The 25,966-nt window shown below is 43.9% G+C and overlaps 1 non-coding gene and 2 pseudogenes across 1 annotated transcript; all 3 read right to left on the bottom strand.

Moving 5' to 3' along the window:
- Positions 1 to 12,741, bottom strand: part of LOC130034947 (contactin-associated protein-like 3) — a 159,129-nt pseudogene extending 146,388 nt beyond the window's left edge.
- Positions 11,606 to 11,712, bottom strand: LOC130036255 (U6 spliceosomal RNA). Its single transcript, XR_008794308.1, has one exon. It is a non-coding gene; the product is annotated as a U6 spliceosomal RNA (small nuclear RNA).
- Positions 12,742 to 16,339: 3,598 nt separating the features above from the next.
- Positions 16,340 to 17,602, bottom strand: LOC130036009 (zinc finger protein 322-like; annotated as a pseudogene).
- Positions 17,603 to 25,966: the final 8,364 nt, after the last annotated feature.

Here is a 25,966-nt window from a genome sequence, read left to right as displayed (position 1 = left end):
ATCATCATCATCATCATCATCAAAAGACAGAGTGCATATGCCATTTCAAAAAGGCAAGAAAATGTTTAAGCTTCGAGTTATTAGTAGTATAGCAGTTAGGGCATTTGCCTTGTTCGCAGCTGACCTAGCTTCAATTGCAGCATCCCATATAGTCCTCTGAGAACGATGAGGAGTTAATTCCTGAGTATAGAACCAGGAGTAACCCGTGAGCATTATTGACTGTGGTTAAAACACCAAAAAAGAAAATGGAATGTTTATAGGAATAATAATGTAATTATTATTTTTAATAATTTAATATTAATAATTTAATAATTATTAATAAAATTAATAATTTAATAATAAAAACAACAAGCTCCCGGGAGCGCGCGGCCGCATTTGCGGCCGCGCGACTATTTATTTAATTTTCTCTAAATTTTCAGGATACCTTAAATATCCTTATATATCCAACCCACACGGCAGAGCCTGGCAAGCTATCCGTGGTCTATGCCAAATAGACCAAATTGATATGCCAAATCCAGTAATAAATGGATCTCATTTCCCTAACCCTGATTATGCAGAGTCGAGAAGGATATGGAAGGAGAAGCTGATAAAACACCAAGGCAGACATGGGCTGCCAAAACGCAGAAAAACAAAAATGATTGTCTGTACTTTTAATGCTCGTACGCTGGCATCTGCTGCATCCATTGAAGACCTTATGGTACAAGCACGAAAGATCAAGTACGACATCATTGGTCTGACCGAAACGAGAAGACATCAATCCCATCATGCTGTTTTCGACACTGGAGAAGAACTGTTCCTTGGAACATGTGATAAAAGAGGCGTCGGTGGTGTCGGTATCCTTGTCAACACAAACTTAGTCACAAGCATTGATTCATTTGAATGCCTAACAACCCGAATCGGACGATTACACTTGAATAAATGTGGCTCACTACCGGCAGTTTCTATCTTTGTTGTCTATGCACCAACATCCAGTTATGGTGAAAAAGAAACTGAGAAATTCTACATGGGGCTGGAGAAATTCTATAAAGAAGATCACACCTTCTACAAGATCATTGTCGGTGATTTTAATGCCAAGATAGGACCAAGAAGATCAGTCGATGAACTCCACATCGGAACCCATGGCCTGGAATGGAACGAACAGGGTGACAGACTGTCTGAGTTCATCATGTCAACCAAAACCTTCCATGGTAACTCACAATTCCAAAAGGCTGAATCTAAACGTTGGACATGGGAGTCTCCCGATGGACGGTTCCACAATGAAATAGACCACATCATATTAAATTGGCGGATTTGCCTAACCGATGTTGCTGTTGTCCCAAAATTCCAAACGGGATCAGACCACCGTCTTCTTCGTGCAAAATTCTACCTCACAGAACGAGGAGAAAAGAATGCAAGGTTTAAGAAGAAGACTCCCAGAACAACCACCAACTGGGAACTCTTTGGCTCTGTTGCAGCAACATGGGAAGATGCCGTCATTGACAACATTGATGAGGAATACGATCGAATGATTCAGCACCTCCATGATTGTGCAAGGAATGCCAAGAGAGAGATAACCACAAAAAACCGTCTTTCTTCGAACACTCTTGAACTTATTCGCCAACGTGGCGTGGCACGTGCCTCAGGCAACCACAAGCAAATATCCGAACTGGCAAAACAGTGCAGAAAAGCCATCAAGAATGACCTCAAAAACAGGAGAGCAGCAGTACTGGTAGATGCAGCAGAAGCTGGGAAAAACATTCGTAATGCCCGCCTGTCCTTCACCAACTACAAAACCAAGATGACTGCCCTCCGACATCATGATGGATCTATCACATCTTCCAGAAGGGCAATGGAGAAGATTATTCATGACTTCTACTCAGATCTCTTTAATAGCCACAATCCACTTGCCCACATACCACATACCACATGATGGATATGTCGTTCCCAATGTTCTCCCTTCCGAAATCCAACATGCCATCTCGTCGGTAAAGAAACAAAAAGCACCTGGCCCAGACAAGATCAGACCTGAACACCTGAAGAACTTACCATCAGTACTCATCAATACATTAGCTCGACTCTTCACACGCTACCTGTCTGAATGCAAGGTTCCATCCCAATGGAAAACCAGCAAGACTGTACTACTATACAAGAAAGGAGACATCCACGACATTGGCAACTATCGCCCAATCTGCCTATTGTCTGTCATCTACAAACTATTCACTCGAGTCATCCTGAATAGGATTAGCAGAACACTAGATGAAGGACAACCATGTGAACAAGCTGGATTCCGAAAAGGATTCAGTACCATCGACCATATCCACACAATAACCAAGCTCATTGAGGTATCTCGGGAGTTCAAGATGCCGCTCTGTCTAACGTTCATTGATTTAAAGAAGGCCTTTGATTCTGTTGAGACGGAAGCGGTCATGGAAGCCCTAGCCAATCAGGGCGTACAAACTCAATACATCAGGATCCTTCGTGAGCTCTATTGCGGATTCACTACCAAGATCTCACCATTCTACAAAGAAGTAATCATCCATATCAAGAGAGGGGTTCGGCAGGGTGATACCATTTCACCAAAACTCTTCAGTGCCACCCTCGAGAACATCATGCGACGACTAGAATGGGAAAACATGGGAGTGAAGATAGATGGTCGGCAACTACACCACCTCCGCTTTGCTGATGACATCGTTCTAATAACACCAAACATCAGCCAAGCGGCACAAACGCTTGCGGACTTTGACCGTGAGTGTGGAAAGGTTGGACTACAGCTGAATCTTACGAAGACAATGTTTATGAGAAACAGCCTTGTTCCTGACACTCCATTCGCTCTCAACGGAACCACCATCTCCGAATGCAACAGTTATATATACTTAGGTCAAGAAATCAACATGATGAATGACCTGGCACCTGAGTTGCGCAGGAGGAAGAGAGCGGCTTGGAATGCCTTCAAGAGCATTGAAGAAATAACTAAAAGGACAAAGAAACTCCAACTACGAGCACATCTCTTTGATTCCACTATTCTTCCTGCATTAACATATGCCTCAGAGACCTGGACCCTACGAAAACAGGATGAGAACACTATTCGGGTCTCTCAAAGAGGAATCGAAAGAACTATGCTTGGAATATCACGATTCACTCAAATGAGAGATAGAATCCGGAGTTCTGATCTTCGTCAACGCTCAAGAATCAGGGACGCTGTCTCATTTGCCAAGACATCAAAAATCAGATGGGCTGGACATGTAATGAGGTTTACAGACAACCACTGGACTAGAGCCATTACTGATTGGATTCCACGAGACATCAAAAGATCACGTGGACGCCCACCTATAAGATGGTCAGACTTCTTCGTCAAGACCCTAAATGATCGGTTTGAGGCTCTACATGTTCCTAAAACGAACAGATACCATTGGGCTACGCTAGCACGCAACCGGGATGAATGGAGACGTTACTGGCACCCGCTCGAATAAATCGATGAATAACGGGGATTAAGTGATTAAGTGATTAAGTGATTAATGTAATTATGGACAAATGAAAAGAAAAGCAACTGAAAAAGCATTGAAAGCAAGAGATACTGCATGTTAAGATAAGCCACTCAACATAAAGTGTTTAGTGAAAAAACAAATGACAAAGATAAAATCCATTATTACTTTAAAAGAGAAATGTACACATTACATACTCATCAAAAAAGTAAACTATGAAGCCCTGGTGATTTGTTATCTGTCTGACACACATAGAGAGACAGACAGACAGACAGAAAGAGAAAGAGAGAGAGAGAGAAAGAGAACATTGTCTCTAATAGCTCATGTTTACTGAATGACAGCTAGCACCACAGCTCCAAAGCAAAGCAAATGGGAAATTCTGGGTTTCAGACACTCAGCTTTAATCTTCCTTATCCCATCTAAACCAAGGATCTAGCTAATTCATTCTGCCAAAGTAATATCAAGTTAATGGCAAATCCCCATCAAAGAGCTTATTGAGGTTTGAAGTCAGTACCCCTGAAGTTGTTTGCAGAATATGGAAGGAGATGCTAATTTCAGGGGATCAAAGGGAATCTCTAAATATCAGGTGTCCTAGCTATGGAAGTCTGAGCTCATTTAAGAGATCCAAGAAACAAAAGGGTGGAAAAAACTGACTAATGCAAAGCAGGAAAAAAATATGGATGCAAACACAACACCTTCCCCAGTTTAATAGCCCATGGAAATAGAAACACCAAAATATAGACAAAGTTTGGTAAACAGTGAAACTTTGGGGATTGGGAAGCTTTAGAATTACTCTCATATCTATAATGAAGTTGCTTGTGCTAACCTCACCTTCAGAAATCACATTATCTATGGATAACCAAAGTGATAATGTTAGCATTTTCAATAACTCACTATACCCACAAAGCCTGTCCCTGCAATAATAAAACCTTAATTTCTTCTGATGAGTATACTCCCTCCTTTCTACTACACTACCCAAATATTTAACTTTGAAAGTATAATTCTGGTTAAGTTCCTTTACTCCTTCTCTCCCTCCATCCCTCCATCTCTCCCTTCGTGTCTTTCTGCCTTCCTTCCTTCTTCCCTTTATTCTAATACCTAGGTATCCTCTAGACAGCCAGAAAACATCTTCATTTTCCCAATGTCCAGTTTTCTTTGATCTCTAAAGCAGTGCAATTATAACTATACTAAACTCATTTGGTTGGTGTGGTATTCAAGTGAAAATGTCTGTAGGAGTGTGGTAGTTAGTATGTGACACATTATGAATTCTACATGCGGTAGATATTATAATTACATACTTATGCCAAACTAATGCTTGACTCGGATACAGAATAAGGTATGAGGAAGTGTGAATGATCAACCTGACCTGAACCTAAAATGAAAAGTTGTTCCCTGAGGCTGGAGCAATAATACAGCAGGTAAGGCATTTGCCTTGCATGCAGCAAATCCAGGTTCAATCTCTGGCACCACATATGGTCTAGAAAGCTCAACAAGCCTGATCCCTGACACATAGCCAGGAGTAAGTCTTGAGTATTGCCTGTTATTATCCAAACCTAAAGGGAAAAAAAAAACAGTCTTATTATGATCCAAGTTAGTCTACATTTTTTCAGTTTTCTAAAGATATTTCTTTAAAAATAGTGTGATTTCTACTAACTTAAGAAATAACAGTATATTTTGTATCTTCAGAATAGCAACTTGAGGATAGATTTTGTCAAATACTCCAATGTTCGTGACTTTCCTAACTTTATTTTTTTTATTATCAGTGGAAATCAGCAGGTAGAATATAAAGATGATGTTCTAAAGTTTAAGAGTAAATTAAGTTAGATGGCTGTACAAAAAGTATGTAATGGGGGGGTGCAAATAGAATGTAGACACTGTGGGGTCCACATATCACATGGGCATCTGGGCCTCCGACACCCACTCCCACAAGTGTCCTTACAGTGTCAGAAAATAGCAAGCAGCTTTTAAGTTAACTTCTGTTGTCAATTTGAACTTTGTTAATTTTATAAACATGCACTATGGGAAACTTTAGACATCTATGTCTCTAAACTTCTGACTAGGTATCTGAACTCAACTCTGAAGGAACAGCAGTATTATCAAAGATATCCATTCAGTCCAGTTCTACACACACAGATATTTAAAAGGCTGAAAAGATCAATTATGGAGCAGTGGGTAAAGAAAAAAAAAACATGATGTACTGTTTTTAGTATCTACATTCACTTATCACTTATCACTTAATCACTTAATCCCCGTTATTCATCGATTTATTCGAGCGGGTGCCAGTAACGTCTCCATTCATCCCGGTTGCGTGCTAGCGTAGCCCAATGGTATCTGTTCGTTTTAGGAACATGTAGAGCCTCAAACCGATCATTTAGGGTCTTGACGAAGAAGTCTGACCATCTTATAGGTGGGCGTCCACGTGATCTTTTGATGTCTCGTGGAATCCAATCAGTAATGGCTCTAGTCCAGTGGTTGTCTGTAAACCTCATTACATGTCCAGCCCATCTGATTTTTGATGTCTTGGCAAATGAGACAGCGTCTCTGATTCTTGAGCGTTGACGAAGATCAGAACTCCGGATTCTATCTCTCATTTGAGTGAATCGTGATATTCCAAGCATAGTTCTTTCGATTCCTCTTTGAGAGACCCGAATAGTGTTCTCATCCTGTTTTCGTAGGGTCCAGGTCTCTGAGGCATATGTTAATGCAGGAAGAATAGTGGAATCAAAGAGATGTGCTCGTAGTTGGAGTTTCTTTGTCCTTTTAGTTATTTCTTCAATGCTCTTGAAGGCATTCCAAGCCGCTCTCTTCCTCCTGCGCAACTCAGGTGCCAGGTCATTCATCATGTTGATTTCTCGACCTAAGTATATATAACTGTTGCATTCGGAGATGGTGGTTCCGTTGAGAGCGAATGGAGCGTCAGGAACAAGGCTGTTTCTCATAAACATTGTCTTCGTAAGATTCAGCTGTAGTCCAATCTTTCCACACTCACGGTCAAAGTCCGCAAGCATTTGTGCCGCTTGGCTGATGTTTGGTGTTATTAGAACGATGTCATCAGCAAAGCGGAGGTGGTGTAGTTGCCGACCATCTATCTTCACTCCCATGTTTTCCCATTCTAGTCGTCGCATGATGTTCTCGAGGGTGGCACTGAAGAGTTTTGGTGAAATGGTATCACCCTGCCGAACCCCTCTCTTGATATGGATGATTACTTCTTTGTAGAATGGTGAGATCTTGGTAGTGAATCCGCAATAGAGCTCACGAAGGATCCTGATGTATTGAGTTTGTACGCCCTGATTGGCTAGGGCTTCCATGACCGCTTCCGTCTCAACAGAATCAAAGGCCTTCTTTAAATCAATGAACGTTAGACAGAGCGGCATCTTGAACTCCCGAGATACCTCAATGAGCTTGGTTATTGTGTGGATATGGTCGATGGTACTGAATCCTTTTCGGAATCCAGCTTGTTCACATGGTTGTCCTTCATCTAGTGTTCTGCTAATCCTATTCAGGATGACTCGAGTGAATAGTTTGTAGATGACAGACAATAGGCAGATTGGGCGATAGTTGCCAATGTCGTGGATGTCTCCTTTCTTGTATAGTAGTACAGTCTTGCTGGTTTTCCATTGGGATGGAACCTTGCATTCAGACAGGTAGCGTGTGAAGAGTCGAGCTAATGTATTGATGAGTACTGATGGTAAGTTCTTCAGGTGTTCAGGTCTGATCTTGTCTGGGCCAGGTGCTTTTTGTTTCTTTACCGACGAGATGGCATGTTCGATTTCGGAAGGGAGAACATTGGGAACGACATATCCATCATGTGGTATGTGGTATGTGGGCAAGTGGATTGTGGCTATTAAAGAGATCTGAGTAGAAGTCATGAATAATCTTCTCCATTGCCCTTCTGGAAGATGTGATAGATCCATCATGATGTCGGAGGGCAGTCATCTTGGTTTTGTAGTTGGTGAAGGACAGGCGGGCATTACGAATGTTTTTCCCAGCTTCTGCTGCATCTACCAGTACTGCTGCTCTCCTGTTTTTGAGGTCATCCTTGATGGCTTTTCTGCACTGTTTTGCCAGTTCGGACGTTTGCTTGTGGTTGCCTGAGGCACGTGCCACACCACGTTGGCGAATAAGTTCAAGAGTGTTCGAAGAAAGACGGTTTTTTGTGGTTATCTCTCTCTTGGCATTCCTTGCACAATCATGGAGGTGCTGAATCATTCGATCGTATTCTTCATCAATGTTGTCAATGACGGCATCTTCCCATGTTGCTGCAACAGAGCCAAAGAGTTCCCAGTTGGTGGTTGTTCTGGGAGTCTTCTTCTTAAACCTTGCATTCTTTTCTCCTCGTTCTGTGAGGTAGAATTTTGCACGAAGAAGACGGTGGTCTGATCCCGTTTGGAATTTTGGGACAACAGCAACATCGGTTAGGCAAAACCGCCGATTGAATATGATGTGGTCTATTTCATTGTGGAACCGTCCATCGGGAGACTCCCATGTCCAACGTTTAGATTCAGCCTTTTGGAATTGTGAGTTACCATGGAAGGTTTTGGTTGACATGATGAACTCAGACAGTCTGTCACCTTGTTCGTTCCATTCCAGGCCATGGGTTCCGATGTGGAGTTCATCGACTGATCTTCTTGGTCCTATCTTGGCACTAAAATCACCGACAATGATCTTGTAGAAGGTGTGATCTTCTTTATAGAATTTCTCCAGCTCCATGTAGAATTTCTCAGTTTCTTTTTCACCATAACTGGATGTTGGTGCGTAGACAACAAAGATAGAAACTGCCGGTAGTGAGCCACATTTATTCAAGTGTAATCGTCCGATTCGGGTTGTTAGGCATTCAAATGAATCAATGCTTGTGACTAAGTTTGTGTTGACAAGGATACCGACACCACCGACGCCTCTTTTATCACATGTTCCAAGGAACAGTTCTTCTCCAGTGTCGAAAACAGCATGATGGGATTGATGTCTTCTCGTTTCGGTCAGACCAATGATGTCGTACTTGATCTTTCGTGCTTGTACCATAAGGTCTTCAATGGATGCAGCAGATGCCAGCGTACGAGCATTAAAAGTACAGACAATCATTTTTGTTTTTCTGCGTTTTGGCAGCCCATGTCTGCCTTGGTGTTTTATCAGCTTCTCCTTCCATATCCTTCTCGACTCTGCATAATCAGGGCTAGGGAAATGAGATCCATTTATTACTGGATTTGGCATATCAATTTGGTCTATTTGGCATAGATCACGGATAGCTTGCCAGGCTCTGCCGTGTGGGTTGGATATTTAAGGATATTTAAGGTATCCTGAAAATTATTAAATAAATAGTCGCGCGGCCAAATGCGGCCGCGCGCTCCCGGGAGCTTGTTGTGATAATCTTTGGATCCTGGCCTTTGTTGGGGTTACACGGCAGTTGGAGGGTGTAACTGTTTAGCTACTGACAGGTCCAGTCCCAAACCGTGCAGGCTTAGAGATCTCAGTCCCGGGTCCCACACACCTGGGTTCCTCTGCCAGTTCGGTTATGTCTGAGGCTTATCCAAGTGTGTGGAGAGTGGCTCCAGTAAGGCCTTGGTTGGGGCCTGGAAGTCTTCAGCTCTTGGGCCCTGGCGAGGATAGTCAGACACAGGGTAGGAGACTCTGCCTTGTGCTCTCCCGGGAGCTTGTTGTGATAATCTTTGGATCCTGGCCTTTGTTGGGGTTACACGGCAGTTGGAGGGTGTAACTGTTTAGCTACTGACAGGTCCAGTCCCAAACCGTGCAGGCTTAGAGATCTCAGTCCCGGGTCCCACACACCTGGGTTCCTCTGCCAGTTCGGTTATGTCTGAGGCTTATCCAAGTGTGTGGAGAGTGGCTCCAGTAAGGCCTTGGTTGGGGCCTGGAAGTCTTCAGCTGTTGGGCCCTGGCGAGGATAGTCAGACACAGGGTAGGAGACTCTGCCTTGTGCTCTCCCGGGAGCTTGTTGTGATAATCTTTGGATCCTGGCCTTTGTTGGGGTTACACGGCAGTTGGAGGGTGTAACTGTTTAGCTACTGACAGGTCCAGTCCCAAACCGTGCAGGCTTAGAGATCTCAGTCCCGGGTCCCACACACCTGGGTTCCTCTGCCAGTTCGGTTATGTCTGAGGCTTATCCAAGTGTGTGGAGAGTGGCTCCAGTAAGGCCTTGGTTGGGGCCTGGAAGTCTTCAGCTGTTGGGCCCTGGCGAGGATAGTCAGACACAGGGTAGGAGACTCTGCCTTGTGCTCTCCCGGGAGCTTGTTGTGATAATCTTTGGATCCTGGCCTTTGTTGGGGTTACACGGCAGTTGGAGGGTGTAACTGTTTAGCTACTGACAGGTCCAGTCCCAAACCGTGCAGGCTTAGAGATCTCAGTCCCGGGTCCCACACGCCTGGGTTCCTCTGCCAGTTCGGTTATGTCTGAGGCTTATCCAAGTGTGTGGAGAGTGGCTCCAGTAAGGCCTTGGTTGGGGCCTGGAAGTCTTCAGCTGTTGGGCCCTGGCGAGGATAGTCAGACACAGGGTAGGAGACTCTGCCTTGTGCTCTCCCGGGAGCTTGTTGTGATAATCTTTGGATCCTGGCCTTTGTATCTACATTATAAAGCATAATTCCCAAAAGAGAGGAAGAGAGGAAGAAAGAAGAAGGAAAGAAGGAAGAAGAAGAGGAAGGAAGAGGAGGGGGGGAGGATAAGGGGGAGGAGGAGAATGAGGGGGGTAAAGAGGAAGAAAGGAAGAAGAAGAAAGAGGAAGAAGAAGAAAATGCTTGCCATAGAGGCAGGCTGGGTGCAGGGGTGGGGGTGACAGGAGGGAAACTGGAGACATTGGTGGTGGAAAATGTTCACTGGTGGAGGGATGGGTGCTGGAACATTTTGTGACTGAAACCCGATCATAAACAGCTTTGTGAATGAATATTTCATGTGATCCAAGTTAAAATAAATAAACAACTATGATAATCAAAGGACATAGATCAACAAGGGTTTTCAGTTTGGTTTTTGTAATGTCCTGCTGGGCTGGAGCGATAGCACAGCAGGTAAGGGCGTTTGTCTTGCAGGCAGCCAACATGGCCGACCCGAGTTCAATTCCTCGGCCCCTCTTGGAGAGCCCGGCAAGCTACCGAGGGTATCTAGTCCACTTGGCAAAACCTGGCAAGCTACCCGTGACATATTCGATATGCCAAACACAGTAACAACAAGTTTCAGGATGGAGACGTTACTGGGCCTGCTCGAGCAAATCGATGAACAACGGAAGGACCGTGACCGTGATCTCAGTGAACAATATCCTGCTAACATGGAGTTAGCATGGTAACATAGCCATTTGGGTATAGCCATCACTCACTGTATGCACATCCGTATACTTCAATCCGCATCCCGATCCTGCCCTTAGGGTTCCAGGCCACGGGAAGGAAGCGCAGAAATCTGGCTTGAAAGGGAGAATGGAGTCTGTATTGCACCACGCTGTCTGCATTTGAGTTTCCTGGAAAGCCCTTGGAGAAAAAAAAAATGATCAATATAGATAGAAGATCATCTTTACATTGTTACCCCACTTGACAGTAAACAGCAGGTGCTCCACTTTATCAAAATGCAGAACTGTCCTGTTTTAAAGGAATTTTTCTAACGTTTAACCTGGAAAATGACAATTTCTCCTCAGGAAAGTGACAACCTCTTCTCAGAGGGTGGATCAAAAATCTTCATCAAGATTTTTCTATTTGAAGACTATTTTAAATTTCAGTGCTACATTAAATGAGCTATAAAACGTCTACCTTCAAAAGCTGCTATTAGAAAGGTGCTCATCTCCTAAACCCATTCTCTGATTCCAAAGCAAGTCAATGCAACCATATGGACGCTCTCCATCTTTTCCTCCTCTTTCTTTATATTATCTTAGGGTTTTTTTCACATTAAAATGACTATTTTTTGCTTTTTCTTTATTTGTATAAATATTCTTACTAAAGCATCATGACTTACAAATTTACTGATAGTTGTGTTTTAGGCACACACTAATTCAATAGCAGTCCCTCCACCAGTGTCAGCTTCCCTCCACCAGTGCTCCCATATTCCTCCCCATCCCAACCCCCACTTTACCCCTACCTGTCAGCTGTCAGCGTGACAGGAATATTGCAAAGTTTCACTCGTTACTGCTTAGGTATCATGTCTTCAGTTTTTTTTTTTTAAATATGGAACGCTTTATGATTTTGCACGTCATCTTTGTGCAGGGGCCATGCTAATCTTCTTTGTATCGTTCCAAATTTACTATATATGCTACCGAAGCGAGCATATGTCTTCAGTTTTAATGAATCTGTGTTTTGGAAATCTGGCTATACCCCTCCCCCATATCATCGGTATAAAAAAGCCCTGATGCCTATTCACAGATAAGTCCATTTCACAGATAAGTGACATCATCCTGGGTTTGTCTTTCTTCTTCTGGCTTATGATTATCTTCCAGTTCCATGTTCTTTTTTAAGGTTATAGTCCTTTCCTTTATTGGATTGCCAAATTTAAAAAATGGAAAGTAAAGCAATCATTAACTGGTTCAGGTAAAGAAAACATCTTGACCTGAGTGACCCATCAGGTCTACTCTGACTTGCCCTAAAATTCCTCCCAGAAAAAGCTTCTGGTATTTCAGTATTTTTTTATCCTGACTCTATTAAAACCATCTGGACCGTATGGGTCAACCACCTATGAGCACAGTTCTCCGCAAACCTATTATTATGTACATTGTTCACAGTTTGATCTCTCACTAGAGCAGATTTCTCTACAGAGGCAGCGCTCTGGGACCCATTAAGGTAGGCATTTCAAGCAAGGCATTTCTTTTTTCAGATTTGGTATTAGTCTGAACTTATCTGAGTTCCCCGGAGTACTACCACAAGAGCTGGTCACTGATAGAAATTTTGTCATTCACTTTGGAAGGTCTTTCTTTAGAACAGGTCATTTTTGTTAAGAACCCCAAAAGACGCTCCAAGCTCCTGTTTTTGCCCCATTCAGGAGAAACATACAAATTTCCCCAGAGTCTGGCTTCACTGATGACTAAGTCAGAATTCTGATGGCTTGTTTCGCTCTTGCCGAGCTTTCTCCTCTTTGTGGGTTTTCTGAAGTCCAGAGGGCGGTGCATCCGGCCCGAGGCCCAGATGACCTTGAGGATACTGGAAAAGCTGCCCTCGGTATGAATTCCCTTAGAATGGAAAGGGGGATGCACTCCAGAAAGCTCACACTCATTGCCTCGGAAGGGTTCTCATCTCGGAATCCCGAGCCCCTTGGAGGTGCTCAAGTATGAACTCAACTAACGCTTTACCAAAACTCGGGGCATCTGTACGGTTTCTCACTGGAGTGACTAGTAAGGGGTCCTGTCAGGCAGCTCTGCGCAAACCATCTCACTGCCTCCAACTGCAGATTCTCTGGTCCCCACTCAGGTCTGAGGTCTGAGGAAAGTCTGAGATTTACCTAAGCATTTTCTTTCCATCTTAATGAGTCTTAAACATGTACATTAAAAAAATAACAATAAGGGGGCTGGTGCGATAGCACAGTGGGTAGGGCGTTTGCCTTGTATGCGGCTGACCCGGGTTCGATTCCCAGCATCCCACGTGGTCCCCTGAGCACCGCCAGGAGTAACCCCTGTGAATGGCCAGGTGTGACCCCAAAAGCAAACAAACAGGCAAAAAAAATAAAAAATAATAATAATAATAAAATTTCAGTGAAGAGCCGAGCCAGTGTATTGATGAGTACTGACGGCAGGTTCTTCAGGTGTTCAGGTCTGACCTTGTCTGGGCCGGGTGCTGTTTGCTTCTTTACTGACGAAATGGCGTGTCGGATTTCGGAAGGGAGAACGTTGGGAACGACATACCCATCCTGTGGAATTTGGTATGTCGGCAAGTGGACATGGCTATCGAAGAGATTTGAGTAGAAGTCATGGATAATCTTCTCCATTGCCGTTCTGGAGGATGTGATGGATCCATCAGGACGTCGGAGGGCAGTCATCTTGGTCTTATAGTTGGCGAAGGACAGGCGGGCGTTACGAATACTTTTCCCGGCTTCTGCCGCATCTACCAGTACTTCTGCTCTTCTCTCTTTGAGGTCTTCCTTGATCGCATCTCTGCACTGCTTTGCAAGCTCGGACGTTAGCTTGCGGTTGCCTGAGGCATGCGCCAAACCACGCTGGCGAATTAGCTCAAGAGTTTTCGAAGATAGGCGACTTTTTGTGGCTATCTCTCTCTTGGCGTTCCTCGCACATTCATGGAGGTGCTGAACCAGTCGATCGTATTCCTCGTCAATGTTGTCAACAATGGCATCTTCCCATGTTGCCGCAATAGTACCAAAGAGTTCCCAGTTGGTGGTCGTTCTGGGAGTTCTCTTTTTGAACTTTGCAGCCCTTTCTCCCCGCTCTGTGAAGTAGAATTTTGCATGAAGGAGACAGTGGTCCGATCCCGTTCGAAATTTTGGGACAACAGCGACATCAGTCAGGCAAAACCGTCGATTGAATATGATGTGGTCTATTTCGTTGTGGAATCGTCCACCGGGAGACTCCCATGTCCATCGTTTAGATTCTGCCTTCTGGAACTGTGAGTTACCATGAATGGTCTTGGTCGACATGATGAACTCAGACAGTCTCTCACCCTGTTCGTTCCATTCTAGGCCATGGGTTCCAATGTGAAGTTCTTCAGCTGATCTTCTCGGTCCTATCTTGGCATTAAAATCACCCACAATGATCTTGTAGAAGGTGTGGTCTTCTTTATAGAATTTCTCTAGCTCCATGTAGAACTTCTCGATTTCTCGTTCATCATAATGAGATGTTGGTGCGTAGACAACGAAGATAGAAACTGCAGGCAGTGAGTCACATCTATTCAAATGTAAACGTCCGATTCGGGTTGTTAGGCATTCGAATGAATCAATGCTCTTGGCCAAGTTTGTGTTGATAAGGACACCGACGCCTCCAACACCTCTTTTATCGCATGTTCCGAGGAACAATTCTTCTCCAGTGTCGAAAACGGCATGGTGAGATTCGTGTCTTCTTGTCTCGGTCAGACCAATGATGTCGTACTTGATCATTCGCGCTTGTACCATCAGGTCCTCGATGGATGCATCTGATGCTAGCGTACGTGCATTGAAAGTACAGACGATCATTTTTGTCTTCCTTCGTTGTGGCAGCCTAAGTCGGCCTTGAGATTTTGTCGGCCTCTCCTTTCTCATCCTTCTCAGTGCTGCCATGTCGGTGAAGCCTTCAGGGTCAGGTGAATGAGACCAGTTGTAGTTACTGGTTTTGGCATATCGAATACACAGCGGATAGCTTGCCAGGCTCTTCCGTGCGGGCGGAATACTCTCGGTAGCTTGCCAGTCTTTCCGAGAGGTATAGAGGCTTTTGGGGTGACCTCTAATCACCCTTGTAGGTGTTACCATATTTGAACCCTATAAAATATGGTACGACAATTCCAGAAGACGGGTATTTAGTGTCTTATGATGTGTCGCGCGGCCGCTCGCTACCTGTCTGAATGCAAGGTTCCATCTCAATGGAAAACCAGCAGGACCGTACTACTGTTCAAGAAGGGAGACATCCATGACATTGGCAACTATCGCCCGATCTGCCTATTGTCTGTCATCTACAAGTTGTTCACTCGAGTCATCCTGAATAGGATTGGCAGAACACTAGATGAAGGACAACCATGTGAGCAAGCAGGGTTCCGCAAAGGATTCAGCACCATCGACCATATCCACACGATAACCAAACTCATTGAGGTTTCTCGGGAGTTCAAGATGCCGCTCTGCTTAACGTTCATTGATTTAAAGAAGGCCTTTGATTCTGTTGAGATGGAAGCGGTCATTGAAGCCCTAGCCAATCAGGGCATTCAAGCCCAATACATCAGGATCCTCCGTGAGCTGTATTGCGGATTCACTACCAGGATCTCACCATTCTACAAAGAAGTGATCGTTGATGTCAAGAGAGGGGTGCGGCAGGGTGATACCATTTCACCAAAACTCTTCAGTGCCACCCTCGAGAACATCATGCGACGACTGGAATGGGAAGGAATGGGAGTGAAGATAGATGGTCGGCAACTACACCACCTCCGCTTTGCTGATGACATTGTTTTAATAACACCAAACATCAGCCAAGCGGCACAAATGCTGGCCGACTTTGACCGTGAGTGTGGAAAGGTAGGACTACAGCTGAATCTTACGAAGACAATGTTTATGAGAAACAGCCTTGTTCCTGATGCCCCATTCGCTCTCAATGGAACGACCATCTCCGAATGCAACAGCTATGTGTACCTAGGTCGAGAGGTCAACATGAGAAATGACCTGGCACCCGAGCTGCGCAGGAGGAAGAGAGCAGCTTGGAACGCCTTCAAGAACGTCGAAGAAATAGCTAAGAGGATGAAGAACCTCCGGCTCCGGGCACATCTCTTTGATTCCACTGTTCTTCCTGCATTAACATATGCCTCAGAGACCTGGGCCCTACACAAACAAGATGAGAACGCCATTCAGGTCTCCCAAAGAAGAATAGAAAGAGCTATGCTTGGAATATCACGTTTCACTCAAATGAGAGAACGAATCCGGAGTTCTGACATCCGTCGACGATCAAGGATCAGGGACGCTGTCTCATTTGCCAAGGTGTCGAAAATCAGATGGGCTGGTCACGTAATGAGATTTAAAGACGACCGTTGGACTAGAGCTGTTACTGATTGGATTCCACGGGATGTCAAGAGACCGCGTGGCCGCCCACCTACCAGATGGTCAGACTTCTTTGTCAAGGTCATGAACGATCGGTTTGAGGCCCTCCATGTTCCCGGAGCGAAGAGATGCCATTGGGCTACACTAGCACGCGACAGGGACAAATGGAGACGTTACTGGCGCCCGCTCGAGCAAATCGACGACTAACGGGAAGTTAAGTGATTTAAGTGAAAATTTCAGTCTGGTCAAGACATCTGCGAGGCGTCCGCCGCATGCGGGGGGCTCAGCTCAAGGCCTTTTTCACCCACGTGACACAGGTAGGGTTTGTCACCGGCGTGGCCCGCGGGATGCGGACTGAGCCCCGCAGCCTGGTGGCAGCCTTTGTCGCAGGCGCTGTACCTGCACCGCAGCTCCCCGGTCTGAGTCCGCATTTTCTGCTGCGCCACGAAGTCCATGCCCAGGAGGAAGCCACCGTCGCAGGCCGCCACTGGCGCGGCTTTTCGTCCACATGGATCCGCTGGTGGACGATGAGGTCAGGGTCGCGGCCGAAACCCGGGTCGTGCTCCAGGCACCAGAAGGCGTGCGTGTGCGTGGCCTGGTGCCGGATGAGGTTGGCGCTGCGCGTGAAGCACCGCATGCACTCCAGACACATGTAGGGCTTCTCGCCCGTGTGCACCCGCTGGTGCACGATCAGGTCCGACTTCTGGCCGAAGCACTTCTCGCACGCGTCGCACTTGTAGGGCTTCTCGCCCGTGTGGACCCGCTTGTGCACGATGAAGGCCGAGCGGTGCCGGTAGCTCTTGTCGCACTTGGTGCACTTGTAGGGCCTCTCCCCGGTGTGGGTCCGCTGGTGGCTGATCAGGTCCGATTCCCGCTGAACGCCTTCTCGCACTCCAGACACTTGAAGGGCTTCTCGCCCGTGTGCATCAGCTGGTTCTGGATGAGGTTGGTGCTGCGACTGAAGCACTTGTTGCACTCCCTGCACAGGTACGGCTTCTCTCCCGTGTGGCTCCGCTGGTGGACCAGCAGGTCCGAGCTCTGGCCGAAGTTCTTGCCGCAGACGTCACACGTGTAGTATTTTTTCCCCGCGTGTGTCCTCTGGTGCCCCGACAGGGCCAAGTGGTGCCAGAAGCTCTTCTCGCATTTGCTGCATTTGTAGGGTTTCTCGTAGCCCTGGAGCCTCTGATGCGACACGAGATCTGAGCCCTGGGGGAAGGTTTTCTCACACATGTCACGGCGATCAGGTTTCTCCCCAGAGTGGGTTCGTTCGCACATAATAAGAGCTAAGTTTTCACAGAAGTTTTGCTCACGTTCAAGGCACTGGTATATCCGATCATCTATCCGAGTAATCTCATGTACCTGAATAAAAATCTTTTTACCCTTCTGAGGGCAAACATGATGGATTTTCTTTCTTTGAGTTCTCCAATTATACCTTTCTTTGGAAGCGTACATTTTCTAGGTCTCGCTCCTAGGGAGTTTCCCACTGGTCTCCCTGACCCATCGTTCTCGTCAAAGTCATTTTCTTGATAAAGACTTGAAGAGACCTTCCAGTCATGAGAAATTTGTCTCCAGAGGTTTCCAGCATCATATACACTAATTCCTGCCAGCCCCAGGACTTAAGATGGATAAAAAGCAGTCTGGAGCTATAGCACAGCGGGTAGAGCGTTCGCCTTACAAGCGGCCAACATGGCCGACCCGAGTTCGATTCCTCTGCCCCTCTCGGAGAGCCCGGCAAGCTACCGAGAGTATTCGATATGCCAGACACAGTAACAACAAAGTCTCCAATGGAGACGTTACTGGGCCCGCTCGAGCAAATCGACGATCAACGGGAGGGCCTTTACCTCCAGCAAAAAGCAGTCTTCAGTTCCTGGCCCTGAGAATTTGACTTCTCAAGGAAAAAACGTTCCAGCAGCCACCGGCGCCGCCCCGCGTCCTGGGCCGGCACTTCCGGTTACTCTCCGGACACTGGAAACAGGGCTCCGCGGAGGAGGATCTCCGGGGCCAGAAGGGAAAGGGAACCCGGGGGCGGGACGGCGCGGCGGAGAGCCAGGCCCAGCTCCTCGGGGCGCAGCGGTTCCGGGTCGCGCGCAGGCCGACACGCCGGCTCCCCGCGCCCTCGCAGCCCGCAGGGATGCGGCCGGCTCAGCCCCCCCGCCCCCCCCCCCAGTTCCATGTTGTGGCAAATTGCATGACACATCAGATTAGGGTTAGATATCCAGGATATATAAAGTACTCACAAGGAACTTCTCCATCTTAGGCATTTAGCACATTGGCGGCTCTATGGTAAGAATTTTACATCAGAGAATTTGAGAGCTAGAAGAAATCTGAGTAATTTTCTATTTCAAAATCCATAACTTAAAAATATAAAGCCAAAATAAAAGTAGAAAGACTCCTTGAAGGTAGAAGAGATATTATTCAACAGAGTCAGGATTAGATCCTATGTCTCTGGTCATGAAACGTAATGTTTCCCTCTGATATTCAGATGGTCTCATATCACCAGTATTTAGGGGACACTTTGCAGAAACACCAACATCACCTGCCTCAAAACACAGAGGTGTGTTTACTTAATTATAGTAATCTGACTCCATGCTAGAGAGGTCCAAAATGATACTGAGTTTTTATAGAAAATACATGGCTTCTGTCTCATAATTTTTAAAATTAGAAACAACTAGGGGGAAAGCAAATAAAAAGGACAATATATATACTTTATTTATAGATACATAAGTTTTTAATGATTTAATCAACAAAGGTTTAATTGACTTAAATTTCATCATTACATATAAAAGCAATAGCACAGCGGTAGGGCGTTTGCCTTGCACGCAGCCAACATGGCTGACCCAAGTTCGATTCCTCCGCCCCTCTCGGAGAGCCCGGCAAGCTACCGAGAGTATCTCGCGCGCATGGCAGGGCCTGGCAAGCTACCCATGACGTATTCGATATGCCAGACACAGTAACAACAAAGTCTCCAGTGGAGACGTTACTGGGCCCGCTCAAGCAAATTGATGAACAACGGGAGGACAGTGATTACATATAAAAATGAGAAGACATACAAACACAGGAAAAACACCAACACACACAGAATGAATTTTCTAGACTCTCCACCCCACTCACCCTGGAAAATATTTCTTTAGTAGTGTTTACTGAATTGTTTGGTCTGTGCTTTTGCCTGTGCTTTTATGTAAAAATTAGAGATCAATTTAAAGATATATTCGTTTTATAGGACAGTGACAGTGATTTGTTTTATAGCTACCTATTAGCAAATTAACACCCCCCAAATATCCACTCTTCTCCATTCTAGTAAACATTACCACCACATTACACCAGTAAAACAATGACTTGTTTTTAAGATGGGCAGAAAGTCACAACTGTCTATAAACAACAGCAGTCTTCTTTGTATACAAACATTTCAACCAGCTCCCTTTCCATTTTTCCTTCCACTAGAGAATCTGCTATAGTGTAAAGGTTGTTTTGCAGTAGCCAGAATATCAACCAGTTATTCCTGTTCCCAACATCTTATTTTATTTAGCTTTTTTTCATTTATTGATTCTGTGGTTTACAATACTATTAATAATGGCTTCTTGTGTGCATAATTCAAATACCACATCCATTATAACCGTACCCCCATCCTAAGAACCCCAACACTCCTCCCCATCAAACCCTCCCCCCAACTCGATTGTGAGAATCAGTTCTCCATTAAATTTGCACCTTTGTTGCTACCTTGCTGTATGTTTTTAATTCCCAAAATATTTGAGCAAGATCATTCTACTCAAAGTATTTTAGAAAATGGGCCCAAGATTCTTCCTTTAAAGCCTCATTTTTCTTTTGAAATTTGACATCACTGATTCTTCATCAACTACTTAACTGATTTTCCCAGATCATCAATGCATCTTGAAGTTGCAACATATTAGAATTAGAGCTAAAAGTTTTTAGAATTAATTACACAAAATGTAAGAAAATTTGCCCCATTCAATGACCTGTTACATTATGCTCTGAAAAATAAACAAAAAAGAATGAATCCTTCAGTATGATGTCTCTTTTGAAATTTATGAAAAATTATAAAGTATCTAAGTTCTATGAACTTTATGGAACGTATATTCAAAACAAATTTAGGGTTATTTTGACGTTCTTTAACTCCAAAATCTCTTGTCTCATCTCACAGTTTTAATATGCAGAAACATAAAGGTGTTCACAAAATAGTACTTCATTTAGTAGTAATGAAATTAGAAAATCAGAGTCAATACTTCCTCATGTTTATTTGCACTAGGAGGACAAACTCACTTATCTTCTAAGCAATTGATACAAATAGCTGGTTATAAAGATATAAAGACAGCCCACAGACTGAGAAAAATTATTTATCCAATACTCATCTGATATGGGTTGTTAATATCAATATCAAAGGCACTGGTAGAACTTTACAAGAACAAAACATACAATGCTCTCAAACAATGGTAAGAAGAAATGAACAGAAACTTCCTGAAAGAAGAAATACAAATGGCCAGAAGACACATGAAAAAATGCTCTACATCTCTACTATTCAGGGAGATGCAAATCAAAGCAACAATGAGATGTCATCTCACACCACAAAAACTGGCACACATCAAAAAGAGCAAGAGCAATTATTGCTGGCATAGATGTCAGGAGAAAAGTACATTCCTTCATAGTGGGTGGGAATGCCAACTGGTCCAACCATTTTGGAAAACAATATGGGCCTTCCTCAAAAAACTAGAAACTGTTCTCCTGAGTGATCTTCGCTCAATTGTTTAAGGATGGTTAATAATGGCTCTTAGACCAAATGAAGGGTGTTTGGAGGATCCTCCCAGGAGGGGAGATGCATGTTGAAAGTAGACTATGGACTGAACATGTTTGCCACTCAAAGCCTCTTTTGCACACCACAACACCCCAAAGGAGAGAGAGAACACAGGGGATTGCCCTGCCACAGAGGCAGGGTAAGATGGGAGGGATGGGGGTGGGAGGGATATTATCCATGGTGGTGGAAAATGGGCACTGGTGGAGGGATGGGTATTTGATCATTGTATAATCGAAACCCAAGCACAGAAATTGTAAATCTACAACTGTACCTCATGGTGTTTCACTAAAAATAATTTTTAAAAAAATGATTTACAGCCAACTTATCTGATGAAACCTTCAGGATCTGAAGACAGTGATGGGATATAGTGAAAACACTCAATGAAATAAATGCCTCACCAAAAGTAAAAGAAAATAATGGCTCTTAGTTCAGATGTCTAGGAATAAGAATCCATTTGTGAGGAACCAGCTGTTCATCTGTGCCAGGCTACTGAGTGTCTCCACGGCAGTGTTCTGGTATGTGCAAAATGAAGTAGAGATGCTGACTGAAGGGGATAGAAAACAGGCTCCAGTGTAAAAGACACCTAGGGAAGAGCTCCTTTCCTTAATATTCCACAGAGCCCCAGGTTGGTATAACTGTGATATTACTATGAAACATCTGGGGATGAAGAGCTTCAGAAAGAAACCTATACATAAATATACATTTTCTCTAATTAATCTGTCCTTTTTTTCTGTTCATCTTTGCAAGTTCCCAGTCATCGAAGCAAAGATGTTTGTTTGGGGGGTCACATGTAATTTAGGGGTTATTGTCTGTGTGTTCAGGGGTCACTACTGGCATTACCTGAAAACCATATGTAGTGGTGGGTAAGGATTCAGCGTTGACTGCATGCAAGACTAGCACCTTAACCCCTGTACCATATATCTCTTGCCAGGATGCAGATCTGCATGTGGAGATTTCCCTTAAGTGAAGGAATTTGACAAAGCAGGTTCCTATTTCTACCTGAAAGTTCTATATACTATTAATTATTCTCTTATTGATACTAAGGAGTAACTCTTTATGCAACAATCCAAATCAACATCTTTTTTTAATTCAATCAGCATGAGATACAATTACAAAACTTTCATGTTTGAGTTTTAGTTATACAATGATCGAACACCTATCCCTCCACCAGTGCACATTCTTCACTACCAATTTCCCTTTCCAACCCTTCCTGCCTCTATGGCAAACAATTTCCCCTATACTCTCTCTCTCTACTTTCGGGCATTGTGGTTTGCAATATGGCCAAATCAACATCTTATAGTACTTTATCACTGTGGATAAAATTTTATTTGCTTAAATTAGTGGAATCTATATTCACTAAAATATTTTGTACTCACTTTAGAGGCATCTAAGAAATGAATCCAAGAAAGGAGAAGAAAAAAAAATAGTATCTAATTATTCATCAAAGAGGTTTGATGATATTCCATGCTGGAAATGAAGGTCAGGTCTTATTATCAGCTCATTTCAAACATCATGACATGACTTTGGTCACCTAAATCTGACTCAATGCAAGGAAGAGCTTATTGATGTCGCACTACTTATAAAGCAACGTTACTTTTAATCATTTCCCTTCTAGATTATTTTAGAGACATTAAAGAAAGTTTTAGGAGAAAATCCCCTAATTTATTATAATAGATATTCTCAAGTTCTATCACAAAACTTAGAAATATTTTAGAAATGTAACTAGGATATTAATATCATGCACTTCATCTACTTCATGTACAATGTTATCTAAAAAATTAGTAAAGGAAGGGATTTATCTCAAGTTGTAAAAATGTTTAAAAGGCAAGTGTTGAAAAGTCATGATTGAAGTCTAACACAGGCGTATGCAGATGAGCTGGAAAGGATTGTTGGATGAACACCAATAACTTTTGAACCACTGGACAAACCACAACGTAGGATTGAGATTTACCACAAGTAGACTTTTTAAAATTATTATTATTGAATCACTGTGAGAACAGTTACAAAGCTTTCAGGCTTAAGTCTCGGTCATACAATGATCAAACACCCATCCCTTCAGTAGTACACATGTTCCACCACCAAGAACCCCAGTATACCCCCCATCCCACCCCTCCATGCCTGTGTGGCAGATGATTTCCACTTTACTCTCTCTCTCTCTACTTTGATTACATTCAATTTTTCGACAAAAGACCCACCATTATTATTTGGAATTTTCCCCTACCAATCAAACCTGCTGAAAAGGCACTGTAGCACTGTCCTCCTGTTGTTCATCGATTTGCTCAAGCAGGCACCAGTAATGTCTCACAACAAATTGTGAGAATTGTTGTTACTGTTTTGGGCATAACAAATACATCACGGGTAGCTTGCCAGGCTTTGATGTGTGGGCGAAATACTCTCGGTAGCTTGCCGGGCTCTCCGAGAGGGGTGGAAGAATCGAACCCAGGTTGGCCGTGTGCAAGGTAAATGCCCTACCTGCTCTGTTATCGCTCCAGCCCTCTGAAAAGGCATCATTAGATAATTTGTTTTCTATTGCTGATAATGAAGAGCATATGATGACACGTGGCCACGTAATTTTGTATTTCTGATATTTTAGTAATTAAATCTGGAAGGATTTCTGCCAGAAGCCAATGGATTATGAGATTAGTTTGTGTGTCTCTGGGATCATGGCCATTCCAGGATTTGGTAGAGTCATTTGTGGGCAGCAACTCGGGGTCTCGTCAGGGCAGAAGGAAGGGCCAGTTCCGCCCCCATATCCTGTAAGGCCTGGTGTGTCTTGTCACTGCAGACTCATACCCCTCTGTCAACAGGCTCTGAAAGATGGTGCCACTGAGGGGAAAATGTGGAAGGGACAACGCCCTTTCCTACCCGGGGTGGCAGGGGCCGTAGACTAATTCACGGTGCAAAAGCATTTCTGCCAGAAGCCTCTGTGTTCCAACAAATATCCATTTTAAGTTTGCTTGTATTTCTTCTCTAGGGTATCTAGGGAGCAGCCTAGGTATTCAGAAATAGAACACGAGTCTCCAAAGCTTTTGGATCCTAGTAGCCTCTTTCTGAAAGTTAACCATACTTTGCTCTAGGTCAAGGGCTCTGATCCTCCTATTAATCCAACAATCTTTATTGAACCACAGTTGCAGGCAATTGTGAATAAGACAGCAGGGGAGAAGAACAAAGGCAACAGTTGCCTCTCTCAGAACTGCTAACATTTCAGCCTAATGCACTTCTATCTGAGCACAGTTGCTACCCAGAGAGAAAGGGAAATGCTCATCTCTGGCAGTTTGAGAATGTGACAGAACATTTTGTTTGGCGGCCTTATTCTTTTGCTTCTGACTGGTTCTGTGGAAAGAACATAAAACATCTAGAAAGCCTACACCAGGATAAGTGGTTTCTATGTGATTTCTGAAAGTGTTTTTTTTAACAATATCTTACTTTTATTGTACAGCTGTCTGTGCCATGAGTACATTTCAGAGAAAAATCTTAAGTGAGCATACAAAGAGAGCAATAAAAACATATTGTAGTGAGATCAAGTGGGTATTTGAACAATTTATAATTACATTTCCAACATATAAAATGCTTTATTCCTCACAAGTTGGGCTTGTTAGGAATCAGATAAATTCATGAATGTGCTCAGTCTCTATTATATTTTTCTCAGGGGCTATTTCTCTGAAAATGTTTAAAGCTGCTTAATTGAAGATTTTAGGAAAAATACCTTGACCATCCTGCAATTTTTATAAAACCACTTAAAATGGTTTTAGAACTGATGAAGGATTTTCCTGTTCTTGGTCTGTGAAGACAATTTTTATTCTATATATTTTAATACACAACATTTTGAAAATAACTATAGTGGGGTAGATGTCTATACAGGATTGACATTTTCCATACAAAACCTGTTTCTCAAAGATAAATCAGGAACAGAGGGAGAGTCAGTGTCCTTTTATCCTCCATTTGGACTAGCCTGTCTTATCAATGAACACGAATCCCATCACGCAAAAGAGTCTGGGGCCTAGAGCCTACAATCACTTCTAAACTGGACCCTTTGACCCAGGAACTACAATAGTTTTCCACAGAGTGTTCTACCAGGGCCCTGTGATTCCTGGGCAAGGACAGTGGCTATCCTCCTCCTTGGGGAACCTCAAGACACTCCCTCCTGGTAGTGCTTAGGGCCTGGAAACTCATCCTCAGAGGCTTCTGCCCTTGAAGACATGTACTAACATAGTAAGACAGGCACAGATTTGTGGGGAAAATAAAAATACTTTATAAGTCTATGTTTTTGGCTAGAGGTTATTCGAAGTGTCAATCTCTCCATCTTTATGAACTTCCATTGTTCTCTGCACAACCTAAAGGTGATAGTAATTGCAACGACCAACCTCCAACACAACGAGGAGATGTGCTCGTGTTTTATAAGCTATAAAGGCCATCCTCATTCTACAGTCAACAATTTGTGAAATGAGGCAAGGTAGAAGGGGTAAAAGAATGAGAGCTAGAGCGATGTCCGGCAGGGAAGACATTTGCTTTGCACATGGCAAAACTGAATTCAATTTCCAGTATGCCATATGGTCCAGAACGTAGTCAGGGAAGATCCTTAAGGTCAGAGCCAGAAGTGAGCCCCAACAGCTGGATATGGCTAAAGAAAAAAGAAAAAAGGGGGAAAGAGAATAGAGGAATGAAAAACTGAAAGGCAAGTTATTCTTTCCTTTGAGAGAACAACAAAAGCACCAAGGCATATGGATGGTGTCTGGTAGCCTCAGCAGAATGGCTGCTAACAGAAATCCTGTTTTCTATCTCTAAGTGCTTGTTAAGAATTTAGGATTGTGTGTTATAGAACTAAATTGAGTAATTTTTGAGAAAGTCTTATTTTTTTCTCTGGGAAAGGAGAGGATTTAAAAGATAATAAGTAGCAAAGATGATTGGTTTTTCAATTCTGAAAACTTGTGGGAAGAGGGGGACATACCCAGCATTAGGGAGTGCTCTTGGCTCTGCACTCAGAATGACTCCTGGGAGTGCTTGGGGAATCAGATGGGATGACAGGGATCAAGTGTAGGTCTGCTGTGAGCAAGACACGTGCCCC

The sequence above is a fragment of the Sorex fumeus genome, unplaced genomic scaffold (genome assembly GCF_029834395.1).
Source record: "Sorex fumeus unplaced genomic scaffold, SorFum_2.1 ptg000063l, whole genome shotgun sequence".
Classification (NCBI taxonomy): domain Eukaryota; kingdom Metazoa; phylum Chordata; class Mammalia; order Eulipotyphla; family Soricidae; genus Sorex; species Sorex fumeus.
Note: the sequence above shows the minus strand (reverse complement) of the source record. Positions and strands in the feature narration are given on the sequence as shown.